Below are 7,004 nucleotides of genomic sequence, written 5' to 3'. Positions count from 1 at the left end.
ACAGTTTTAGTGTTCTGGATAGAAGATCAAATCAGCCATGACATTCCCTTAAGCCAAAGCTTAAGTTGTAGCGAGGTCCTAACTCACTTTAATTCTCTGAAGGTTAGGAGAGGTGAGGAAGCTGGAAAAGAGAAGTTAGAAATTAGCAGCAAGTTATCCATGAAGTATAAGAGATTATTCCATAATGTAAAAGTGGAAGGTGGAGAAGCCAATGCTGATGTAAAAGCTGTAGCAAGTTATTTAGAAGATCTATCTAAGATCATCAGTGGCGATGATTAAACAACCTTATTTTCAACATTAAACAACATATTTTCAGCATAGACAAAATATCCTTCTTTTGAAAGAAGATGCCACTAGGACTTTCATAGCTAAAGAAGAGAAGTCAGTGCCTGGATTTAAGGCTTGAAAGGCTGACTCTCTTGTTAGGCACTAAAGCAGCTGTTGACTTGAAGTCAAAGTCAATGTTCATTTACTGCTTTGAAAACCCTAAGTATTATGGAAATTTGTTCTGCCTGTCTATAAATGGAACAACAAAGCTTGGATATCAGTACATCTGTTTACAACATGGTTTACTGAATATTTTAAGTCCAGTGTTGTTACCTACTGCTCAGAAAAAAAGACTTATCAAAATGTTACTGCTTATTGATAATGTATCTGGTCACTCCCCAAGAGTTCTGATGAAGGTATATGTACCTCATGTTCACTTACAGGTGCATGTACATCATGTTTTCATGCTTGCTAACACAACATCCATTCTACAGTCCTTGGCTCAAGGAATAATTTTGATTTCAATTTTTATTATTTTAAAAATATATTTTATAAGGCTATAGTGCCATAGAGAGCAATTCCTTTGATGGATTTGAACAAATGAAATGAAAACCTCATGGAAAACATTTGCTATATGCAGTTAAGACCATTCATGATTCATGGTAAGAGGTCAAAATATCAAAATTAATCAGTTTGGAAGAAGTTTGTTGCAAATCTCATGTAAGAGTTTGAGGGGTTTGAGACTTCAGTGGAAGATGGAGCCTGAAAATATGACTGAATAGCTACAACTTCAGATGAATTAATGAATGAAGCATTGCTTCTCACTGATAAGGGAAAAAAATGGTTTCTTGAGATGAAATCTACTCCTGGAATATTGCAAAAATGTTACTACTGAACTAACACCAAAAGATTTATAATATTATGTAAGCTTAGTTGATAAAGCAGTGTGGCAGGATTTGAGATGATTGACTCCAGTTTTGAAAGAAGTTCTATCTTGGATAAAATGCTATCAAACAGCATTTCCTGTTACAGAGAAATTATTCATGAAAGGAAGAATCAATCAATGTGGCAAATTTAATTGTTGCCTTAGTTTATAAATTGTTGGAGATGTACAATGAAATTAATGTCACTGAAGGTAGAGATGATGGTTAGCATTTTGTAACAATAAAATATTTAAGTTAGGATATGTAAATTGTTTTATAGACATAATACTTTTGCACATTTATTGGACTATATTATAGTGTGAACATAATTTTTATGTGCATTGGGAAATGGAAAAAAAAATGTGTTTGACTTGCTTTGTTGCAATATTCCCTTTATTATGGTGGTCTGGAACTGAACCAATACTTCTGAGGTCTGCATGTATATAATTTAAAATTTCTTGCCTTGAAATAATTTTGACTTTACAGAAAGTTACAAAGATTTCAGTGTTCCTATATCCATTCACTAGTTCTCTTAATATTAACATCTTTTATAACCACACACATTTGGCAAAACCAATAACTTAATATTGCTACAATAATGCTAACTATGTTCATACTTTTTTATATTCTTTACTGACAGAGAACTCAAGTATTCCATTGGTGCAGAAATATGAACTTAGACAAATCTATCTGGAAATTTCTAAGAGGCAAATGGAGACCATTTTATAAACTTGGAGTCTCCCATATCACCTGATGAAATCTCTGCTGACTGTCTTTAAATATGGGTTATTAATGATGATGAGAGAAATTTGGGTATATTTCTATGGGTCTTACAAATATTATTCTAGATGTACTCCTTTGATCTGGGAATGTGTTTCTTTAAGTTTTGCTCTCAAGGTTACCATCAAGCAAATCTCTTGAGAATCAGGACAACGACTGGGTTGTGTACTATTTTCATGGCTTTATCATTCCAAAGGAATGTAGCCCTATAAAAAAAGATCCTTCACCTGTAGCAGGATAACTCTATTTCATGGGATTATTATGTGGATCAAATGTGATGCTTTGTGCAAAAACACATTGTACTATGCTTGATTTTTAGTAATTTCTCAAAAATTTCTGAAATCAATATATAAATGCCTAAGAGAAAAAGAACTTGATAGTGTTTTAAATCTTTAATTCAAAGCGCAGTCCAAAGACTAGTAACTTGGGAAATTATTCAACATGCATAATCCCAGGCCTACTGCAGATTTACTGAATCAGAATCTGCACATTAACAAAATCCTTATATGATTTGTATGCACATTAAGGCTTAAAAAACATGGATGTAAATTACCTTCCACATGTGCTATTTTAAGTAACACTCACTTCTGCTCCCAACATATACCACCTCCCATCATTTTTTGACTGTTCTTTGCCCAAAACCATGCTCAAAACCTCTCAATCCTACAGATAGTATCAATTGCACTCCAGTGTCTGGATAGATTCCACCAATAAAAAAGACCAGCAGGAAATAAGAGAAAACCATCAAGGTATACTCCCACATCTCACACCTTCTTCTCAGTCCCACTCTTTTGAGCTGTGGTTTTGAGAGTAGCTGCATCCTTAGACAACCTTTAGCTTCTCTTCTGTAGTTGTAGCTATGAATTGGGTTTGCGCAAAATGAGTTTTTCCCCATAAATCTTCCCATCTTTAGTTATAATGTGTCTCATTCTTACTAGTGCCTGAGAGCTTTTTCAGCCCTTGTTAATTCCCCTACCTCTGGGCAACCTCTGGAAATAGTTACTTCACTGAAGTCTTCTTTGATTGTTTCTTCTGAATGTATACCTCCTGTCATGATCATGATTAATACACCAAATATTCAGAATTGGTATCTTTGGATTCTCGGAACTTTGCTTTAAAAAATTTGCATACTTTTATCTTCATTTATATATCCAAATGATAAACATAAATTTTCTATTGCTTTGAAATATCAATTAGGAACATGTCCATAGATCTATAGCAAGCAGACTTTCTGGACTATAGCATGCTCAAGATTTTCTATCTCAAAGAGAAAGGAAGCATTTAAATATCCTCTCTATTTCTTCCTTACAGGATCAGGTGTTGCTCCTAATATTAATAATGCCCTTCCTGTCTAATCGATTTAGCTGACCTTGTTTGTCTTAACCAAAATAAATTGTATGAAGAGTCTTAAAAGAGTTCATTCTAAGATAAAAAGTTCTATGAAATTCATCCTAAGAAAAAAAGTTATTCCCACATAAAAGAATAGTTCTGCAGCATTGTAAGAAAAATAAGCACATAAAAGAATGCCTTACAGAAGGAGACAATTGACTAAAATTTGGTAGATCTACACAATGAATTAAGCAACCACTAAAATAATCTTTACAAACCATACTAAATAGGGTATATATACATACATACATACATACATATATATATATATGTGTGTGTGTGTATATATATATATATATATATATATATATATATATATAAAAATCAGTATATCAGTACAGATGCCAGTATCTCTATATATACATATAAGTTCAGTCCAGCTTAGTCACTCAGTCGTGTCTGACTATTTGTGATCCTGTGGACTGCAGCACGTCAGGCTTCCTATCCATCACCAACTCCCAGAGCTTGCTCAAACTCATGTTCACCCAGTCGGTGATGCCATCCAATCATCTCACCCTCTGTTGTCCCCTTCTCCTCCTGCCTTCAATCTTTCCCAGCATAAAGGTCTTTTCCAATGAGATAGTTCTCCATATCAAGTGGCCAATGTTTTGGAGTTTCAGCTTCAACATTAGTCCTTCCAATGAATATTCAGGACTAATTTCCTCTAGGATAGACTGGTTGAAGCTCCTTGCAGTCCAAGGGACTCTCGAGAGTCTTCTCCAACACCACAGTTCAAAAGCATCAATTCTTCGGTGCTCAGCTTTCTTTATAGTCCAATTCTCACATCCATACATGACTACTGGAACAACCATAGCTTTGACTAGATGGACATTTGATGGCAGAGTAATGTCTCTGCTTGTTAATATGCTGTCTAGGTTGGTCACAGCTTTTCTTCCAAGGGGCAAATGTCTTTTAATTTTATGGCTGCAATCACCATCTGCAGAGATTTTGGAGCCCTCACAAATAAAGTCTGCCACTGTTTCCACTGTTTCTCCATCTATTTGCCATGAAGTGATGGGACCAGATGCCATAATCTTCTTTTTCTGAATGCTGAGTTTTGAGCCAGCTTTTTCACTCTCCTCTTTCACTTTCATGAAGAGGATCTTTTGTCTTTATTCACTTTCTGCCATAAGGGTGGTGTCATCTGCATATCTGAGGTTATTGATATTTCTCCCGGCAATCTTGATTTCAGCTTGTGTTTCAACCAACTTGGCGTTTCGCATGATGTACTCTGCATATTACTTAAATAAGCAGGATGACAGTATACAGCCTTGACCGTACTCCTTTCCCGATTTGGAACCAGTCTGTTGTTCCATGTCCAGTTCTGATTGTTGTTTCTTGACCTGCATACAGATTTCTTAAGAGGCAGGTCAGGTGGTCTGGTATTCCCATCTCTTTCAGAATTGTCTGTAGTTCATTGTGATCCACACAGTCAAAGCCGTTGGCATAATCAATAAAGCAGACACAGATTTTTTTTCTGGAACTCTCTTGCTTTTCTATGACCCAACGGATCTTGGCAATTTGATCTCTGAGTCCTCTGCCTTTTCTAAAACCAGCTTGAACATCTGGAAATTCACAGTTCACATATTGCTGAAGCCTGGCTTGGAGAATTTTAAGCATTACTTTATTAGCGTGTGAGATGAGTACAATTGTGAGGTAGTTTGAGCATTCTTTGGCATTGCCTTTCTTTGGGATTGGAATGAAAACGGACCTTTTCCAGTCCTGTGGCCACTGCTGAGTTTTCCAGATTTGCTGGCATATTGAGTGTAGCACTTTCACAGTATCATCTTTTAGGATTTGAAATAGCTCAACTGGAATTCCATCACCTCCACTAGCTTTGTTCGTAGCTATGCTTCCTAAGGCCCACTTGTCTTCACGTTCTGGGATATCTGGCTCTAGGTGAGTCATCCCACCATCGAGGTTATATGGGCTGTGAAGATCTTTTTTGCACAGTTCTTCTGTGTATTCTTGCCACCTCTTCTTGATATCTTCTGCTTCTGTTAGGTCCATACAATTTCTGTCCGTAATTGTGCTCATATTTGCATGAAATATTCCCTTGGTATCTGTAATTTTCTTGAAGAGATCTCTAGCCTTTCCCTTTCTATTGTTTTCCTCTATTTCTTTGCATTAATCACTGAGGAAGGCTTTCTTATCTCTCCTTGCTATTCTTTGGAACTCTGAATTCAGATGGGTATATCTTTCCTTTTCTCTTTTGCTTTTAGCTTCTCTTTTCTCCGTAGCTATTTGTAAGGCCTCCTCTGACAACCATTTTGCCTTTTTGCATTTCTTTTTGTTGGGGATGGTCTTGCTCCCTGCCTCCTGTACAACGTCATGAACCTCCATCCATAGTTCTTCAGGCACTCTCTCTATCATATCTAATCGTTTGAATCTATTGTTACTTCCACTGTATAATCATAAGGGATTTAATTTAGGTTATACCTGAACGATCTAGTGGTTTTCTCTACTTTCTTCAATTTAAATCTGAATTTGGCAATAAGGAGTTCCTGATCTGAGCCACAGTCAGCTCCCACTCTTGTTTTTTCTGACTGTATAGAGCTTCTCCATCTTTGGCTTCAAATAATATAATCAATCTGAATTTGATATTGACCATCTGGTGATGTCCATATGTAGAGTCTTCTCTTGTCTTTTTGGAAGATCGTGTTTGCTATGACCAGTGGGTTGTCTTGGTAAAACTCTGTTAGCCTTTAACCTGTTTCATTTGGCAATCCAAGACCAAAATTGCCCCCAGATTACTCCTGGTATCTCTTGACTTTCTACTTTTGCATTCCAGTCCCGTATATGTATATATAGATTATCTCACATACATATCGAGAAAAATGAAAAACAGGTCCAGAAATAAGCATACATACACAAATGATGAAAATAATCAACATACTCTTGGCTGTGTTTCTCTTTGTATGCAAGAGTATATTTTATATTTCATATTTTGATATTTATTATACCTAAACTGCAATGCACTAAATAAAAATAGGAATATCTACTTTAAATATGTAACTCTACCAGCCGTTATGCTGCCAGCACTATTGAAGATAAATTTTTAAGTTCACTTAGTTGTATCATGTAAAATTGGATTCTGGAAAATTTTATTGTAAAAATTATATAAATGAAGAACTTGCACGTGGGAACAATAGTAATTTGTCTCCAATTTATCTTTCTCTATTTCATCTGATAACTAGGCCTTTCGTTAAGCATTTTGTTGCTTTGTAATCCAGCTGTATTGCTCAAGATTGATGCAGTATTCCAGTAAGATATGCGTCAAACAATCTATTTTGTATATTTCATATTTTATTTATGATTATTGTTTTAGACCTCATTTCTTCTATCTTTCAACGGAATCCCTGACAGAACGACTCTTTGACAAAATAATCTGAACAATAGCAATTGTAGTTAGAGTATTTTCCTTTACATAACTGACACTTTGACAGGACGTGAGAATCTCAGTTTGGCCTGAAGGTTTAATGTAAATAAAAATCTAAATGAGCCAGTTATTTATTATTAAGCTCTGTCTGTGATAGAATTCTAGTCACTTTAGCCCCTGCAGGAAGAAGATGACATGGGTGTCAGCCTGTACTAGACTATTCAACTAACTATGTGTAAAGTTGACTCTTTCTTGTCCAGTGGGAG

This window comes from Giraffa tippelskirchi, chromosome 3, assembly GCF_054371585.1.
Source record: "Giraffa tippelskirchi isolate mGirTip1 chromosome 3, T2T-mGirTip1v1.2.pri, whole genome shotgun sequence".
In the NCBI taxonomy this organism is placed as follows: Eukaryota; Metazoa; Chordata; class Mammalia; order Artiodactyla; family Giraffidae; genus Giraffa; species Giraffa tippelskirchi.
The sequence above is the reverse complement of the archived record's forward strand: the minus strand, read 5'-3'. Positions refer to the sequence as shown.